Genomic DNA, 6,000 nt, shown 5'->3' with positions numbered 1-6,000 from the left:
CAAAAGCTACAACTCTTGTTGCATAGGTCCTGCTTTACTTTGGTCTTAACTATCCAGCAGAAAAGTATAAAAACGAAATATAAGAAGTAAAGCCAGGCTGTTATGTTGAGCTGTAGGGGACTCAGGTCAACAATTTCTGACCTTGTCAGTCAAGTAGAAGACCCAATACTATTACAGGCTACTGGACTCTTGTAGAATATTTTGCTGAGTTTACTCACCTATAATATTCAAATAACAGAACTTAACAAAAAAAAGAGGATACAGATGAATGTCCATTTTGTATCTGTGTATTCAAAGTGGTTAGCCTAGATATATAGTTACATTCTCTTAATGAATAGAGGGATTTGTTCTAATGGTGTTTGTAAATAAGATATCATGTCCACATCTTGTACAGCAATTAACCACTAGGAAGAATGTATGCAATGTGTTAATTATTGAAACTGTTCTACTAAAATATCAATAAATAAAAATAAATTCTGAGATAGTTTCTTTAAAAAAAAGGCCTAGTGTGGATTCTCTAAGTTTATCTTATTATTATTTTGAATGTGGTATACATCATTCCATTTTTAGCTCTAACTCCAGTGTCATGGAGGGTCTTTTGGCTTATTAGGAAACTGCCCAGGAACACAACAGTGGGTGCTGTATTTTACCTGCTCTAAGACAAACAACCTTAGGACAAACCATGTCGATTAAGAATAGGGCCACTGTTAGACTTATAGTAAGCCTCCTATCTCAACCTCCCCAGAGCTGTTTCTGGTGCCATCTTAGCATGGAGCCTGCACCACATGTCCTACCGGGTATCAAACCTGGGTCCTTGAGCTTGCTAGAAAGGTGCTTAGATTACTGAGCTATCTCCCCACCCCTAGACACTTCATCTTTTGCTCTAATTTTTTTTTCATTTGCCTCTACAACTATCTAAGTTCTAAGTTGAAAGAATCAATAGTGACATTGTCTAGTGCGTTACCAACTCTTGGAGAATATAGGAGATTTCTGTATACCTCTTAAAAAGTTGTGTATTATTCTAAATAAATCATAGGCAGAAAAAAAAAGAATAGCGTCACTGTAAGGAGGCAACTCAGGGCATAGCACCTGCCTGGCAGGCATGATGACCTGAGTTCCATTCCCAGTAAAACATAACACAACACAACACAACACAACATAACATAACATAACATAACATAACACAACATAACACAACATAACACAACATAACACAACATAACATAACATAACATAACACAACACAACACAACACAACACAACGTAACATAACATAACATAACAGGACCATATTACTGGGTGCTATGCCAGGACAGAAACTGTCCAATTTATGTGAAAAGTTCAGTTGAGTCCATGATAATTGATGTAAAAAATAAATGATCTAATTAGTACTCCTCACTATTTTGGGTTATTTTCAGATTTTGTTGTGAATTAAAAGAGTTGAGAGAGAGAGATAACTACAACTCAGGTGGTACTGCTTCCTCCCAGGGATCTTAAGATCCCAGGTACTCCAGGCACTTTTTTTGGTTTTGGAGAGATGGGATTTTTAAAAATACACATAAACAATATCTCTGCATCTTCCATAAAAATAGGATTGAAGCATTAGTCTCTAATGTTATTTTTATAAGATCCATGAAATACAGTCTTTGGTAATTTAGTACCAGGAAAACATTCGTCTATCCTGGATGTCCAAGAATGTTTCCTTTCATCAGATAAGGACAATTATCTGACCAATATTTCTTTTTCTCAGAGACTAGGAAGTTAATTCAACATCCAAAGACAGAAATGATTTTAAATGCTTGGTGCTCCCCAGTAGAAATACAATGTGAGCTATTTTTGTGGGGGTTTTCCATGTATGTAATTTAGGACTTTTAGTAGCCATTTTAAAAAGAAAAAAGTGAAAGAAATAAGTTTGAACAACATATTTTCTTTAAGCAAGTCATCTAAACTAGTATCACTTCAACATGTAATTAAAACAAAGTCCTTAGAAACATAAGAGCTACTCTACTCTAGAAATTTGCTGTGTATTTTATTACCCTTTTGAGGGTCTACAGTTTCATTATCATTCTTGCTGCGGATGGAGCCACTGGGTGACATCCTTGGCAAGATGAGCCACATTTCAAGGGTTCAAGAGCCACATGTGGCTAACGCTTTTATATTGGAGCAGGTAAAGGTGGCCAGAAGGGCAGCTTGTGTGTGCTTGTCTGGATGGGTGTGTGGATTTATATATTCACAGGATTTTTCCATAACTGATTTCTATGATGTTACTTTGATTCTGCACTGGAAGTTTGCAGGCCATGTTACATAAGCGTATAAATAAGTGAATGAAGAAATGGATACTAGGAGATGTCTTAGCTCAACCTTTGCCTACGTGGCTTCATATGACAGGTGAATATTAATGCTTTAGCTTTTGGCATCCTCCTTGAAGAAGTGACAGATTTCACTAGATGGATTTTAAGTCTGCCTCAGCTCTAGGGAATGATAATTTTGTTGCCTTTTAAAACTCAAGTACTGCATTGAGACTGTGCTTTCAATTGAGCCACATGTTACATCATATATCATAATATGAACTGAAAACACGCCTTCCCTCTCTCTCTGCACCTGGCATCAAAATCAGATGAATCAGTGAGGACAGGAACGGAAGTGGCTGGCCATTCTTGCATGGTGTCAGGTTGATCTGTCAAATGCTCAGTGACAGCATAGAACTCTTGCTCTATAGCAGTTATGCTGAGCCAGTCTCTCCAGAGACACTTCAATGAGAAAGTCAATGACAGTATTTCTAAAACAGCTCAGAATAATTGCATAGTTAACTCTAAACATCATTTCCCAGAGCCATGAAAATCACTGGATTATCTTTGACTCTATTTTGTCCACTTGTTAGTCAACATATGAAAAATCAGAATACCTGATAAGAGTAATTTGTATACTGCAGCTACAGCAGAGAGTTTATTTTAAGTGATTTAGAAGCTTTTTTCATTTTTTACATGTGTTTCATTAAAACACCAAATATACATTGAAATAGAAGTAAAGAATACTTTTAAAAAAATAATCCTTCTAATTTGCACATTTTTTTTCATGCCACAGATAACATTATACTTTGTAAATGGTGTGAGTGGATATTTGTTAAAATTTTAGAATAATTCCTACAATTTTCTTAGTGTTCAAGAAATAAATTAAAAACTAATATTGATGTTTAGCTAACAGGACTTCAAGGAAGGACAAAAATGAAAGCTTAAAGCAATTGCATATTATTTTCATTTCCCTAATATTTAATTTTTAAGAAAATATTTTTTAAAAAATTAGCCATGTTGATTGCAGAGCGTCATGCTGCAAAATATTCTCTGTCAACAAGGTCATAGTATAAGCCCACTAACGATGTTCAAAAAAAAAAAAAATCTAGTGATCTAAACCTAGAAGAATAATCTCATAACATTTAGACATTGCTGAATAAATCCATTTGGGCCTTGTTATTTCAAGCAATCATTCATAGTATAAAGATACTCAGAGAGGCAATTACAGATTCTAAGTCCTTTATAGAATTACAAGGGCCCCTTCCAGTAAGCTGTCACGTGTCTCCAGAGATTTAAGTTCCATGCATATTGCACCAGAGGACACTGGAGGGGCCCAGAATATGATGCCACTCTAAGGGGACCCTGTGTGTAGCTTTAGTGCCAGGCTGAGGGACAGCTTTCCTGAGCTTCAGGTACTGCCTGTCCAGTGTGGATGATGCCTGAACCCAAGATCGCCATGCTGTGTGAAGATGTGCTCAGTGCTCTGGAATGGGTAGTGTTCCCTTGAGGGTCAGTCCTTCTCTTGGCCTCGGCTTACTGCCTTATTTGGAAATCGAGTGGTTGTAAATGTAACAGGTATGATGAGGTCATTGGAGTAAGATGCACTCTCCTCCAAGGACTGGTACCATCAGAAGAAGAGACAGTGTGAAGAAGGAAGCCTCCACAGAGGAGCGCTCCTGGAAGGCAAGGCCAGAGGATGGGTCTGTGGGTCACAGTATGCTAGAGATGGCCAGTGACCTAACCACGAAGAGCTAGAAGGATAAGGCAAGATTCCACACCCAACCTTTCAGAGCAGGACCCCTGCTGACAACTTAATCTGAGACTCCTTGCCACCGGAATTGTGAGGCTGTAATTTTTGCTGCAGTAAGGCATCCAGTTTGGGTTACTTTGCTCATGAACCCCAAAAAACAGATCCTGCACATAAGCCTGACACTGCCTTAACACTCAACATACCAGGAATGACAGAAGAGGAACCCAGTGGCATCAAGCAGGCCTTGCATCTACATAGCTCAAGGAGAAGCATAGATGAGCAGCCCAATGTGGAATTTTGAGAGCAAGGGGTATTCTGAAATTCAGTCAGTCAGAAAACTGAGATTTTCATATTTTAGGTCGAGAGGTAGGGCATGCACTCTTTATGTGAGAGATTTACTACTGAGAAACAGGCTATGAACCTGAGGAATCCTTACTCTCCTATTCCATCTCCACAGAATCTAGGTAGGGGCTACAGGTTGCCATGGAGCACATGAGGCTGACGAGGCAGACAGGAACTGGAGCTGAGAAGGCTTTTGTGTCCCCTTTCAATTTCTGGGTGGTCCCTGACACACCTCACACTTGGGCCTATCAGTGGGAAATCTATGGACCAAACCTCTGAGAGCATGTTGGAAACTCAAATACTCAGGCTCTGTCCTGGGTGGAGACTCAGGTGCCTGCATGCAGCCAGCAAGCTCTCGCGTGATCTCTCAGGCCAGGCTCGTGCAGATAACACAGTATCACCAACAAATGAGGCCTGGGGCAAGAGCACATGTTTCATTCTCCACGAGGACTCCCGGGACCTAGAGAGCTGCACAAGCCAATTCCCCCCTTTTCCAGGTTTTAAGCCCCATGTGCTTGGCTTCTTTCAAAATCAAAAATCCTCCTTCGTCCCTCTGTGTCTACCACCAGCGTCTTCATCGTGGCTTTGCTGGCCTGAAGATGAACTCCCCAGCTGGCCCCCCGCTCCAGTGTGCGTTCTTAACTTCACTCACTCGATGGGGCCTGCAGATCAGCACCATCAGCATCCTGGCATCAGCTCAGGCCCCACTCAGGGCCTGCTGGATCACAGCCTGCAGCTCACGCCCCCCCTGCCAGTGACTCTCATGTCCATGGGAGAACCCCAGTGCAAGGTCCTACCTCCACATAGCAACTAGAGTCACCAATTTTTGGACAGTGTGAGACATAAATTCCACTGAAACTTTAATTTTCTGCAGTGGTTGTTGCCCTTACATCAATTTCCAAACTGTCTGTCCCTTGCTCTTATTCTAACGTAATAGTGGTTTGATTCTCCCACCAACTTCATTCTGTGGTTTTCTCAGTTTTCATCCACTTTGCCAACCCAGTAGCCTTATTCTTTTCTTTGACATCTTCACCACGGTGTACAGTGATGCTACTTTTTTTTTTTTTTTTTTTAGAACTGGAGATTGAACTCAGGCCCTTGCGCTTGCCAGGCAAGCACTTATTCTACTGAGCCATCTCCCCAGCCCCTGTATTTGTTTCTTATTCCTCTCTCCCACATCACTATCTTAGCTATCTGAGAGTGAAACCATGTAGGTTCTGTCCATCTCTATAGCCCTGGGCACGATAGGCATTCTATAAATATCAGTTGAATGTGTGGAGGCTGCTGCTCTCCCTCAGACACAGGGGTCACCTTGCAGGGCTCTGTGGGTTCCAGCTAGGGAAGCAGAAGAAAACTGGCACTTCTCTTCTACCTATGACAAGTTGCCTCTTCAATTGGGCTTTAGGTGCATGAACAATAGTTTAGACCAGCCAAGTTGACAGTTATAATTTGAGAAGTCAGCCACCTGGTGTCAGGGCTCTGGGCCATGGCTCAGCCAGGACTTCCTGGGCATCTGCTCTCAGAAATTGGTCAAATAAAGAAATTCAGCTAACAAACACAATGAGATGAATGCCTTCCGAACCACAGAACGTGGCGAGTGGGGTGGTTTTCTTTCCT

The 6,000-nt window shown here is 40.9% G+C and overlaps 1 protein-coding gene across 1 annotated transcript in view; it reads right to left on the bottom strand.

The window, feature by feature from the left end:
• Plcb1 (phospholipase C beta 1) overlaps positions 1-6,000 on the bottom strand; it is a 784,962-nt gene that overhangs the window by 119,209 nt on the left and 659,753 nt on the right. The window lies entirely within an intron of this gene.

The sequence above is a fragment of the Octodon degus genome, unplaced genomic scaffold (genome assembly GCF_000260255.1).
Source record: "Octodon degus isolate 3935 unplaced genomic scaffold, OctDeg1.0 scaffold00060, whole genome shotgun sequence".
Classification (NCBI taxonomy): domain Eukaryota; kingdom Metazoa; phylum Chordata; class Mammalia; order Rodentia; family Octodontidae; genus Octodon; species Octodon degus.
Note: the sequence above shows the minus strand (reverse complement) of the source record. Positions and strands in the feature narration are given on the sequence as shown.